This window comes from Triturus cristatus, chromosome 4_1 (assembly GCF_964204655.1).
Source record: "Triturus cristatus chromosome 4_1, aTriCri1.1, whole genome shotgun sequence".
NCBI classification, from domain to species: Eukaryota; Metazoa; Chordata; class Amphibia; order Caudata; family Salamandridae; genus Triturus; species Triturus cristatus.
This window is the reverse complement of record NC_140585.1, coordinates 437,140,408-437,154,521: the sequence shown is the minus strand read 5'-3', so window position 1 is coordinate 437,154,521 and position 14,114 is coordinate 437,140,408.

Sequence of the window (14,114 nt, the reverse complement as noted above, 5' to 3'; positions counted from 1 at the left end):
TCGTGTCAGTACTACGATACCGATTTCACGGGTTCGGATCGCTACAGAACCTCAGACCGTCCTTTTGCCCTTACATAGGCAATGACTTACTCTATGTCGGAGTCCATTTCTATGTTCATCAGGTCACTGATATGTTGTTGAAGCATTACTCTATCCCATGGCGTATCTCTAAAAACAGGTGGTCTTCTTACGCATGTTGAAATGCAGAGATTACATAAGGCAGGACCACACTGGACAATGAGACAGCACGAAAATAAAAATACCAACGCAACACCAGTGGCTATCAGAACCTTCCATCCCCACGCAGACAACAGGCTCCAGAACCATCCCATTAATGACCAGTCACCTTTCTCTACATGAATAGAGTCAGAGATTTTGTGTAACTTAGAGATGGCTTTGTATACCGTTGGCGCATTATCTGGGATAAAAACACAACAACTCGATTGGATCATTTTACATACTCTACCTCGATCTGCAAGTAACACATCAAGAACCATACGGTTCTGTAACGTCATGAGACGATCCGCTTGAAGCTCAGCTGTCAGGTTACTAAGGGCACCCGCAGTTTCAGTGATAGTGGATTCAACTACCCGTGTTAGTTGACGTAAGTTTCTACTGTTAACCATAGGCCCCCAAAACGGAAGGAAACCTTTGAAGAAGTCTCCTGCTTCTTGGCCAGCAGTATCCTCTTTACTGAAAACACCTCTCACAACTCTAGTTTTGTGATAGTCCGGTGCAGCAGTGTATGTCGGAGGTAGCAGTTGAGCGATATAACATGAGCCTGAGAAGTCAGCAGGCAGCCATGTGTATGCTCTGTCTTGGCAAACAAAATAGGTACCCTTAGCAGCTAAGAATGCAGGGGAAGACTGTGACGGGAAAACATATGTTTCGATACAGTCACTCTTTCCTAGTGGAGCTTTCGGATTCCTCCCATTTCCTTGCAAACAGACCTGACCTTGGTGGGGTACGACCCAGATCGGAGTCGAGCTTTTACGTTTGTTCTCACCCAGAGTAATGCCATATTCCGTAACATTCCAACCCATGTAAACTCGCAATTCATCCTTGGGAATGAACGGAGTGTTATTGACATCTCTAACCATGTCAGTGATTCCTTTTACCAAGGCTCTATTAGCAGAGTTATACTGAGTGGAACGCGGAGGTCGTGGAGGATAGGTCTCTAGGGCATAAGCGAACATGGTCTGAAATGCCCAGAATGATCCATTATAACTAAAGGGCAGAACCAGATAAGGGATGCCCTTGTCCATGGTATGTGGTATCAAGCCACACACCCAGCAGTTTGTTGTGTTAACTACTAGTTGATGTTGGTGCAAGAGCTGAATGAAAGTGTTATTTATAAACTCAGAGCGTCGAGCTTGCTCGTGGGCAGGAAAAGGATGGAAAGAATGAAGAGAAACAACAGTCGGAGAAACAGGAACATGGGGAGATACTGTAGATGTAACAGGTGTAAAGGTCAACTGAATACTAAAAATAATTCCGCCTACCAAAGTTATTAAAACAATTAGAAGTGTCAAAGTACATTGCATTAGAAAGCATTTGCTATATAATATATCATATAGCTTTGTCTTGTGCACATTTATGACATTAACCCGTCGCAGTTCAGGAAGCTCCATCTTCTACAACCGTTCGCAACGGATGGTTTGTACCTGTTAAAAACTTGCCTCTGTTTACCCTGGGAGTTCCCAAGATAGACAGAAGAAACCGACCTTATGTCTGATTCCCTGCAAATTAAAACAAGGCACACGTTACGACCCTACGGTAACCCAGATGGCAAGGTGAGAGAAACAATAAAAACAAAAAGATAAAAATTTAGACCAAACTTCCTGACTGAATGGAATGCAGTAAGATCAAAACAGTTTTCAAACAGAAAGGTAATTATGCAATGTCATTAGTTCATAACATGAGAACGTAGATTATATCTGTACTTTCCGGGTCTTGTCTGATCTTGAAATAGCTGGTCTACAGGTGAGGAAATGTTCGACTCCACAGGTGACAAATGTTCACTTTGTACAATACTCGGTCCAAGATTCAAAGGAGCGGTTCCTGCTGAGGTGTCAGAGTTCTGTGTTTCAGTTCGTGGGTGGTCCGTTATATACTCTGCATCACTGAAAGGGATGTGCCTAGGAACAGGTTCTGTCTCGGATACGCCAAATCCCTGTCTAACCCAGTTGTCATAGGGGAGTGGGAGAGGGACACGTTTCGTATGGCTAGCGTGCACCCAATTCTTCCTTCCAGCTAGGCGTACAGCAGTTCTTGTTGTGAGGAGTACCTGGAACGGACCCACGAATCTTGGCTGGAGGTTCCGAGTTCGTTCAAAGTTCCGTACTACAACTTGGTCGCCTGGTTTCAACGTGTGGCCTGGACTCTCTGGCAGTTTAGGCAAGGATTCGAATACCTGTTGATGAATAAGGCTTAATTTAGCAGTCAGATCATAGAGATAATCAATCAACATTGGGTATTCAATCTGTTTGAATTCCTTTGGCCTAGGGACTCCCCAAACATTAGCAGGACGACCGAACACAATCTCATATGGGCTAAGCCCTACTCGAGAGTGTACAGTCGCTCTGGTGGACAATAGAGCTAAAGGCAGTGCATCTGGCCAAGGTAGACCAGTGGAAGCTTGAATTTTAGCAAGTTTCAGTTTCAGGGTGCCATTGTACCCTTCAACCAAACCCGCTGACTGTGGGTGATTTGCACTGTGAAATTTTTGGGTGATACCCAAACCCGTACACACACTCTTCATAACTTTCCCTACAAACTCACTTCCATTGTCCGACCAAACAATCCGTGGCATACCATACCTGGGGAAGTACTCTTTAAGGAGGATTTTGGCAGTGGACATAGCAGTGTTATCCTTTAACGGATATGCCTCAATCCATCTTGAAAAGGCACAGACCACCACTAGGACATATTTAAGATTATTACACCTGTCCATGTGGATAAAATCCAATGGAATCACTTCAAAGGGACAAGAAGGGGGAGCAAAATGACCAGTTGGGGTTGGAGTTCCCTTGCCAGGATTATGCATCAGGCATATCATGCAGTTTTTCACTACTCTTTCCGCACACTTAGTAATTCCATCGTTCTTCCATACTGGAGCTAACATTTTACAGATCCCTTTCGAACTGATGTGCGCCGCTCCATGCGCCATCGTGACTACCGCGAGCACATACGCATCAGGTAACATCCAACGCTGCTGTTCAGACAAATCAAGCCAACATCCACTTGAATCCATTTTACCCGTTTTCTCCTTCCATTCATTCTTCTCATTTTCAGTTGCTTCATTCTGGATTGCCTTCACACTTTCAATCGTATTCTCACACATTCCTGATTCAGCAATCCATCTTGCAGACGTTGCAACGTACATTCGGCTCGTCATGTTCTTGGCCGTTTCTCTAGCGACATCATCAGCAAACGCATTCACACGGCCAACATCATCCGTAATCTTTCGATGTGCACTGCACTTCACAATCGCAACTTCATTCGGTAGGGTCAGGGATTCCAATAGATCGCTGACTAACTGTCCATGTTGGATCTTAGTTCCATGAGACGTGAGAAAACCTCTTTCTCTCCAGAGACGTCCAAAGCTATGTGCTACGCCGAAGGCGTATTGGCTATCAGTAAACACATTCACTCTCTTTCCCTCAGCTAAAACACACGCTCTTGTTAATGCAATTAATTCTGCAGCTTGGGCAGAATTCTGACTTACTCTTGCAGTCTCAACAATCGTACTCAAAGTCGTAACTGCATACGCGGCCGTCACATCACCATTCTGTAGTTTAAAACACGACCCATCGACATATAAAGTGCCGTCTGGATCTAGTAACAGAGTATCTTTCAAATCAATCCGACCTTTTGTCTCTTCCTCAGTTCTAAAACAGCAATCATGGGGCTCTGAATCACTCGACTCTAGAGTAGTCGGCAACAGCGTTGCTGGATTCAATATGTTGCATCGCTTAATCTGAATGTGGTTTGCCAAAAGCGTCAGCTCATAGCCTGATAGTCTAGCACTGGTGAGGTGCTGAGTTTTCGTTCGATTCATGAGTGTATCCACAGCATGTGGAACCATGACTACTAACATGTTGTTCATGACTAGTCCAGCAGACTGTTGAATAGACACTGCAGCTGCTGCTGTAGCTCTCAAACAACTTGGCAATGCTCTGGCTACCGGATCTAATGTAGATGAGAAATATGCACAAGGCCGCTGTTTGTCACCAAATTGTTGCGTTAAAACACTCAAAGCACAACCTTCTCTTTCATGGACATATAGTGTAAACGGCTTACTGTAGTCAGGAGTACCCAACACAGGAGCTGAACACAGCGCATCACGTAAGTTAGAGAAGCTCTGTTGACATTCGTCGGACCATGGCAAAGGGCTCGGAACACCTTTTCCAGTCAGGGCTACCAATGGTTTTGCCATGAGAGAAAAATTTGGGATCCATTGCCTACAGTATGACGTAATACCCAAAAATGCACGCACTTCTCTCTGTGTGCTTGGTACAGTCATCTGCGAAATTGCTTTGATTCTCTCTGGGGTCAACCTTCTTCCCTCCTTTGACAAAAGATGACCTAAGTAGGTCACTTCTTGGCAACAATATTGCAGTTTAGAAGGTGACACCTTGTGATGTAAGTCTGACAAATGACGTAATAGAGAAATTGTAGCTGCTTTGCAAGTTTCTTTGTCATCAGCAGCCAGTAAAAGATCATCTACGTATTGGATCAGAGCAACACCAGGAGGAAGTACAAGAGCATCTAATTGACTCTTCAATGCTTGGCTGTAAATTGAAGGGCTCTCACAATAACCTTGTGGAGCGCGTTTGAATCTGAAACTGCGACCTCATAAGGAGAAACCAAAAATGTCTCTACTTTCCTCGGCTATTGGAATGCTGAAAAATGCATTTTTCAAATCGATCACTGTAAACCATGAGGCTGAGGCAGGAATCAACGTTAATAATGCAGTGATATCTGGTACCACAGGAAACTGTGGAATCACTATTTTGTTAACTTCTCTGAGGTCAATCACAAACCGGTAGATTGGAGGTTTGGAAGGGTCAGTACGTTTCAAAATCGGTAGAACAGGACTATTGCAGACATTTCCTCTAGTTTCCTCAATCACATCTTTCTGTATCAAGTCTTTCACAATCAGCAAGAGCGCACTTCATTCGAAATCCGATACTGTGGGATTCGTGGGAATTTAACATTCGCTTTCAGACTTATCACATAAGGGGGAATTTCCAAGAGGCCTACATCGTTAGGACCAGTTGCCCAAAGAGTATCAGGGAGAGAACGCAGCTCCGGTGGGAGCTTATCCATCGACATATACATTGGAGAGATTACTCTTTTGCCTAATGTGAGCTGTACTCCCGAAGGAGAACAGTACAGTGTCGCATGTAGACGTTTCAACAGATCTAAACCAAGCAAATTCTCATTACAACCGGTTGTTAGAATAAGGGGTGCTTCTAGTTCACATGGCCCAACAGATATTGATAAAGGACTAGAAACAGGATTGTGAACAGGGGCGCCTGAAAAACCTACTGAAGTGTTCGTTAAGCCAGACAAAGGTGCGCCAGGGAGTTTCGCATGCATAATTGAACTTTTTGCCGCACCAGTATCCAACAGAAACGGTTCGACCACGCCTGATGTAACTACTGCGACATAAGGTCCACTCTGATCAACTGGAACTGATACTACTCCCTCTCTTTGCCTGTGGCTGTCCTAGTACTCGCTTCTCTGAATCTCTTCATTATGATCATAATAATCTTCAACATGATACTGTGGAGATCTACCTGGTTGCGCAGATTGTGCATTTCGCTGATCGAAATAATTCGATTGGTGATCAGCCTGTGGTGTCATTGTACCACGTCCTCTACCCCTAGGGGTTTGCATAAACCCAACATTACCTCTCTGAGCTGGGACACCACTAGTCTGTGCGTGCAGTACCGGACACTCATTCTTATAATGACCCTCCTTTTTACAATAGGCACACTGATTCCATGCTAACTGTTGTCGGGAAAAACCATAATTAAATCTTTGGGGGGTCCCTTGCTGGAATTGTGGCTGCTGCTGAAACTGGGGTCGCTGCTGTGAATCTGACTGATTCGAGCGAGGCGGATACGCCTGTTGCAAAAGGACTTTAGTCTTTAAATCTTTTGTTTTCTTTTCTGACTTTTCCTTCTCTTCCTTCTCTCTATTCTCGTAATACTGAGCAGTTGCAAGTATCTGTGCTGTCGTCGACACTGCCCATGCACTTTCAGAATCCTTTAACTTGTTACTAAGTTCAGGTAATAAATTAAACACGAACTTGTCGACAAACAATCTCTGGCCTCCCTCAGTACTCATATCTTGTCCACTGTGGTCTACGAAGGTCTCTTCAAATCTAGTGAAAAAGTCAGAGACGCTTTCGTCCTTCTTTTGCTTGCATGCCGATAGTTTATCCCAATTAACTCGTAACGCTGGCATCAGCGTTTTCATCAGATTAATTATTCTGCCAGGTAGGGCAGCAATCAGAGGTTCAGGTTTAGCACCACCAACTTGTTGCGCATCTGCTGCTACAATAGCTGGCCAATCACCTCCTAAGGCGACTGGGTGGTTCTCTTGCCGAATCTTGGCCCATATAGGCTGTGGCACTACATTACCAAATAACATTTCAATGTCTGCCAAATTCATGACGCACGCCTGAACTGTCTGCGTTAACTCTTTGTAATAACCAGCAGGATTTTTACGTGGGTCTGGCAACGCTTGTTTTACTGCTAATACTTCAGCCCGTTTCCAAGGGATGTGTATCCACACTCTCTGGAATTGTGCCGGGGCAGCTGCAATACCATTAGCCGCATCAGCTTGAACTGCATCACGCCATATTGGTGGAACTTCCCTCATCGGATATTGACCTCGTTTTTTCCTAGTAGTAATCGGTGAGCCATCAGGGTCCCTTGTCGCTCGAATAGGGGAATCATCCCTATAAGCTAAAATCAGTTCTATCGCTCCCCTTACTTCTGAACCTATCACCATTCCTGCGGCGAATTTCTGTTGAATATTTATCAGATCAGAGGGGACAGAATCTAAGTCATCATCTTCCCATTCTTCACGCACAAGAGAACACATCACATCAAAAACATAACGTTGAGTTGGTTCATTCCATTGCATAAAGGTATCTAACACTCTTTGTGCATCATACTTCACAGCTTTCGACATCCACCTAAGAGCTGTCGAATCTAACATGTCTCGTTCCTGAGGACCAGGAAGCTGGCTACGTCTCTGTATAGAGTCAGAAACGGGGGTCCCAATTAAAGACCTGTAGAGAGGAGTTAAGATATTAGTTACAGAGTCGGTTATTTTCCGACGAACGGAAAGCGGAGTCAGAATGTTCATAGGGTTCGGGGATAGGGCAGCTGGAGCAGATGAAATAGTAAGGGTGGGAGTAGCAGGTAAAGCAGTTTGCGTAACGACAGGCAAAGGCGGAGCAGACGACCCAGGAAGAGGGGGTGCCAAAGGAACATTAACTACGGGAAGGACAGGAGCTGGAATCAAAGGAAGTGGAGCAACTATTCCAGGCTGACCAGCAGCTGGTTGTACAACAGGTAGTAACTGTGGTACTGTAATACCCTGTGCATACGGTGGAGGTGAATTCAACAGGTAAGACAACAGAGGATCCTTTTCATGATCCTCCATCGGCTTAGTAGGACAACATGGCAATACAGGGTAACATTTATCAATTGCCAAATTATATTTTCTATTTGCCATCTCCATTGCTTTCTCAGTCTCGTTGACATGCAGCTGCCTAGCAGACTCCATTAAAGTCAACCCTTTCTCTTTCTGTTCTTTCTTCGTCTTCCTAATTTCTCTCTGTTTGGCTTCTTTGCGCCATACGCGAAAAGAATCAAACATTGCCGGCCGGGCTTTTCTCTTAAACAACTTCATTTCTAGATTGTCTAGTATTTCGGTTTCGAAGCTACCATGCGGTGGCCAACTAAGGACACCATCTTTTCTGGTGTAACGGACCCATACTTCATTATACGTAATAGGACCCACACCATGTTTACAATAGAGCTCATATGTAGGAGTTCCAATCGGAGGAACCGAACACGAATCCTCCAACCGGGAATCCCCGTTGCAACGTAACCAGGACAGGAAACAATTACTACTGGTAGTCATGACAAACAAAGACAAATTCCAACCAAAATGCGCAGAGAACTTAGGCCTACCAAAATTAACCAATACCAAAACAAAGATTATCTTAACAAGAGCAACCAATGATAATCTACGAATTCAAAAACAAACGTATCTAGACAACCAAACTGAGCGCGACCCACTTAATACTTAACTGAAATGTGGAAGACGTCACCAAGGAGAACCCGTCTACGTCTCGCCGTACTAAGGTCTGCACCTCGGGTCCAAGACAGGGCGACAGTCAGGGCAACGGTCCTCTGTAGCCGTCTGGGAACGGGAACCCTCGTGGAAGAGATCGTCGGGCCACTTTTACGACATGCAGGGATCGATGAAGCGGGGGTACCTCCCTCCGGAATCTTCACATGAAACTTCTCGAACTTTTCAGGCTTTGGACCGGTACCGGATGACGTCGCCCCACGTTGGGCGCCAATTTGAGGTTCTGGACTTTTAAGAGTCCAGAGGTGTCAGGGAAACAACACCCAAAGACCCCTGAGTTCCTCCTGTCTCGGTGCACAAATAAACAGAGACACGGGCTTCTTGATGGTGGCGTCAAAGACCAAGGTTTATTTACTGCAGGGACACAGAAGTCATAGGAACCACACAGAGGCAGAATCTACGAGACTGTTCGAATTGCATTAAGTGGGTTGTTCCTTAAATACACGGAAAATGTCTTTAGGCAACATTACACGAATATTTCTCATGCCCAACCCGGTATCCCAAATAAACAGTAAATAGACATCAAACAATAATTAGTCGTAGGTTTTCGGTATTCGATCAGGTCCCCTTGTCAGTTTTCCATTCTTTACCCGATCCTCCCCATCATAAAAATCGTAACCTCCCCATTGTAAAAGCCCAGAAGGAGAGGAGCAGAGCCAGGTGCGAAGGATTGAAAAGTAGGATAAGAGGTGTTTATGGATCATAAACGGGCATGGCTACCGCCTTCGGCCTTTCAGTCAGGACAATGGACACGAGAACCAGTATAGCAGGACTGGCCTTAGGCAAGGGAGGCAGCTTGATTCTGCCTAGTCATGCAGCGTCAGCCTTTCTCGGGGCTTGAGCTTACGTGTCCTTAACAAGGTGACTCTGTCGGGGTCATTGCCCGTTCATTGACTATGTGAGGGCAAGAAACAAAATGGATGCCGTAACTAAAATGGATGCCATGACTTTACAACAGAATGCCCTATTTCTCAGTGAATTCATGCTAGTTGCGTAGCGAAAACACTGTCATGTATGTAATGGATCATTTGCGGTTCATAGGTACCAAAATCGTGTCAGTACTACGATACCGATTTCACGGGTTCGGATCGCTACAGAACCTCACTCCTTCCGCCCAGTTCCGCGCCCGGAGGCGCTACATAAACAGAGGCTCCCTCGGTGGAGCGGGGGGATCATTCCTTGCACACTAAGCAGCGGGACTTACCTGGCAAAGACCACTAGACCACCAGGCTGTGACGGGACGCTGACGCTGTGTGTTCCCCTCGCCGCCACTCTCCTTTGCTGGCCGCAGTGGGGGGGAACTACAGCTCCCGGCATCCTTTGCTTCCTCCCGGACCTCCTTCCGCCCAGTTCCACGCCCGGAGGCGCTACATAAACAGAGGCTCCCTCGGTGGAGCGGGGGGATCATTCCTTGCACACTAAGCAGCGGGACTTACCTGGCAAAGACCACTAGACCACCAGGCTGTGACGGGACGCTGACGCTGTGTGTTCCCCTCGCCACCACTCTCCTTCGCTGGCCGCAGTGGGGGGGAATTACAGCTCCCGGCATCCTTTGCTTCCTCCCGGACCTCCTTCCGCCCAGTTCCGCGCCCGGAGGCGCTACATAAACAGAGGCTCCCTCGGTGGAGCGGGGGGATCATTCCTTGCACACTAAGCAGCGGGACTTACCTGGCAAAGACCACTAGACCACCAGGCTGTGACGGGACGCTGACGCTGTGTGTTCCCCTCGCCGCCACTCTCCTTCGCTGGCCGCAGTGGGGGGGAACTACAGCTCCCGGCATCCTTTGCTTCCTCCCGGACCTCCTTCCGCCCAGTTCCGCGCCCGGAGGCGCTACATAAACAGAGGCTCCCTCGGTGGAGCGGGAGGATCATTCCTTGCACACTAAGCAGCGGGACTTACCTGGCAAAGACCACTAGACCACCAGGCTGTGACGGGACGCTGACGCTGTGTGTTCCCCTCGCCGCCACTCTCCTTCGCTGGCCGCAGTGGGGGGGAACTACAGCTCCCGGCATCCTTTGCTTCCTCCCGGACCTCCTTCCGCCCAGTTCCGCGCCCGGAGGCGCTACATAAACAGAGGCTCCCTCGGTGGAGCGGGGGGATCATTCCTTGCACACTAAGCAGCGGGACTTACCTGGCAAAGACCACTAGACCACCAGGCTGTGACGGGACGCTGACGCTGTGTGTTCCCCTCGCCGCCACTCTCCTTCGCTGGCCGCAGTGGGGGGGAACTACAGCTCCCGGCATCCTTTGCTTCCTCCCGGACCTCCTTCCGCCCAGTTCCGCGCCCGGAGGCGCTACATAAACAGAGGCTCCCTCGGTGGAGCGGGGGGATCATTCCTTGCACACTAAGCAGCGGGACTTACCTGGCAAAGACCACTAGACCACCAGGCTGTGACGGGACGCTGACGCTGTGTGTTCCCCTCGCCGCCACTCTCCTTCGCTGGCCGCAGTGGGGGGGAACTACAGCTCCCGGCATCCTTTGCTTCCTCCCGGACCTCCTTCCGCCCAGTTCCGCGCCCGGAGGCGCTACATAAACAGAGGCTCCCTCGGTGGAGCGGGAGGATCATTCCTTGCACACTAAGCAGCGGGACTTACCTGGCAAAGACCACTAGACCACCAGGCTGTGACGGGACGCTGACGCTGTGTGTTCCCCTCGCCGCCACTCTCCTTCGCTGGCCGCAGTGGGGGGGGAACTACAGCTCCCGGCATCCTTTGCTTCCTCCCGGACCTCCTTCCGCCCAGTTCCGCGCCCGGAGGCGCTACATAAACAGAGGCTCCCTCGGTGGAGCGGGGGGATCATTCCTTGCACACTAAGCAGCGGGACTTACCTGGCAAAGACCACTAGACCACCAGGCTGTGACGGGACGCTGACGCTGTGTGTTCCCCTCGCCGCCACTCTCCTTCGCTGGCCGCAGTGGGGGGGAACTACAGCTCCCGGCATCCTTTGCTTCCTCCCGGACCTCCTTCCACCCAGTTCCGCGCCCGGAGGCGCTACATAAACAGAGGCTCCCTCGGTGGAGCGGGGGGATCATTCCTTGCACACTAAGCAGCGGGACTTACCTGGCAAAGACCACTAGACCACCAGGCTGTGACGGGACGCTGACGCTGTGTGTTCCCCTCGCCGCCACTCTCCTTCGCTGGCCGCAGTGGGGGGGAACTACAGCTCCCAGCATCCTTTGCTTCCTCCCGGACCTCCTTCCGCCCAGTTCCGCGCCCGGAGGCGCTACATAAACAGAGGCTCCCTCGGTGGAGCGGGGGATCATTCCTTGCACACTAAGCAGCGGGACTTACCTGGCAAAGACCACTAGACCACCAGGCTGTGACGGGACGCTGACGCTGTGTGTTCCCCTCGCCGCCACTCTCCTTCGCTGGCCGCAGTGGGGGGGAACTACAGCTCCCGGCATCCTTTGCTTCCTCCCGGACCTCCTTCCGCCCAGTTCCGCGCCCGGAGGCGCTACATAAACAGAGGCTCCCTCCGCGTCGCGGGACGCGTGCGGGCGCCGCCGGGCTGAGCCCGGGCAGAGGGCGGGCCGTCTGTGGCCGTCAGGGGCCCCTCTAAATCGCTGGTATTGACGCTTCGAACACTAACCAGGTACTGTCATTGAGTAACAGTGTCATCCACCCCCTGTTGTGGATTCGGACAGGGTTGTGTCTATTGAACATTTCCTGAAATAGTTGCCCTACATACGTAAGGTGTTTTTGTGTCTGGGCCTCCCTTCCTTGTTACTTGCTTGTTCCAGCCATACATATTGTTTGCTTACTATACAGTCTCCTGGGGTTTGTGTTGTCCTGCCTCACGGATTGCCCCTGTATTACTAATGTCAACTCGCTCAGGTAAAAGTCTGAGGGGGAGCGTGGGGGGTATGGCGGGATCTATGGATCAGTTTATTACCCGTGTGGCCAATGTCATTGATAAAGAAATTTCTATGGCTGAGCGGCGGCTATCTGGAAGCCCATTTGGTGATAGACGATCCTCGATTGGCCCGATAGCTCAGATACCTTCACCGGAGCATGCTCCTGCCCCCTCTCCTTTGGACCATCCTCGTGTGGCGGCCTTGAGAGCCAATATAGAAGGGCTTGAGAATCTGTCGGATACGGCACTTAATGCCCAAAGTTATGTGGCCCCAGTCGTAGCAGTAAGCAAGTCATCCATTTCTATTTCCCATTTGGCTGACCCCACCACTCTCCCAACTCCATCTAACCCGGCGACTACCATGGTGCAGGCGGAAATCCACCCAGTCCCCCTAAAGACTAGAAGATTTACTACCTTACAGAAAAATAGACTCTCTAAAACTTGTAAAAACAAGAGGCGGGCGGCTGTTAGGAGGGGCATTTCCAATAAGGTAACAGGGGGGGACTCTAGTTTACTCCAGGAAGATAAAGAAGAGGGCACCATTGAGGGGAATTCAACCTTTGCCCTCAATACTCAAATTGTTGGTAGTTTAGAGCCCCTATCCTCAGATTCACCCCTGGCAAAAAAAATGGAGGAAATAATGAAATCTCTACTTTTGCCAGAATTAGATAAAATTAGAGGGCTATCTGAGCGAATGGATAAAATGGAGCAGACAACCCTAGATAATTTTTTCTCATTGAAATCTTTTATAAAAGTGCAGCTAAAATCTAGGGATGACAGCTTGGGCGGGGGTTTTGCCAAAAAGGTGACGTCTACTGCCCAAAACAATTAAGTTCCTACAGTTGACAAACCAGTAGTTTTGGAGGTGATTAATCATAACTCGCTCTCTACGGCGCTTGTCGCTGGTACCTCCAGCACCAGCGGCCTGTCTTTCCCTAAGCCGGCTGAGAAATTTAAATCCCCCAAAGTTACTACCAATATCCCGGGCAAAAAAACTGTTTGTCCCCCGGCATCGGCTAGTGTAGGTGAGGGCAATTCTATTAGTACTGCTATATTTCCATTAGCTGATAGCGCTTTAGTGATCCCAACTTCCAACTCAACGGAAAATGCAAAAGCCCATGTGATGCATCCAGGTGAGGCCCCTCCCGGCGGGAGAAACTCTATTATTATTAATCTTCCCCCTGAGTGCCAGCCCTATGTAGTCGTTTTGACCGGGGTCCCGGTTCTTAGTCCAGGTAAGAAAGAGTCCTATACTGAATTGTTCAATAAGACCTTATTTTGGCTCAAAGAGAACAGACCCCTGCCCGAGTTTTGGGGGGGCAGGATATTACACGTACGTAGAGTCGGTTGGATTGGTACTAGGGAAAAAGTTGTTTCTGGCGATTGTATTATAGTGAATTTTGAAGATCCAAGGATTGCCAGCTTTATATGTAGTGAACCCATGATGGAACATAGCCCAGTAGGAAGCATGGGTCCAATTGGCACTTGTGACCTCAGCTATTTTAATCCTCCAACTTTGTCAAGGCAGACCGGAACCCATATGTGGGAAGGTCGGGACTGTAGACAAATTGGTGGCTGTATTTCTCAATTCAGCCTATTTAATAATGGTCCTGGCCATTTGCAGGGTCGATTTCGGAAAGGTTATTGACAGGTAATTCCCTCTATACGTGAGCTATACACTGAACCATCTGGGGAGTCTTTAATAGAAAGTTTACCCCTTGGAGAGCTGCAGGTGAACTCTTCCATCACTATTCCCTCTCCTCTTTCCCTTACGCCTAGGGGACACTTACAGGCGTTGTCCCAGTTTAGTGGGGAGACGCCTGTTGAAAATTTTCGAACTTCTTCTACCGTGGTATCACC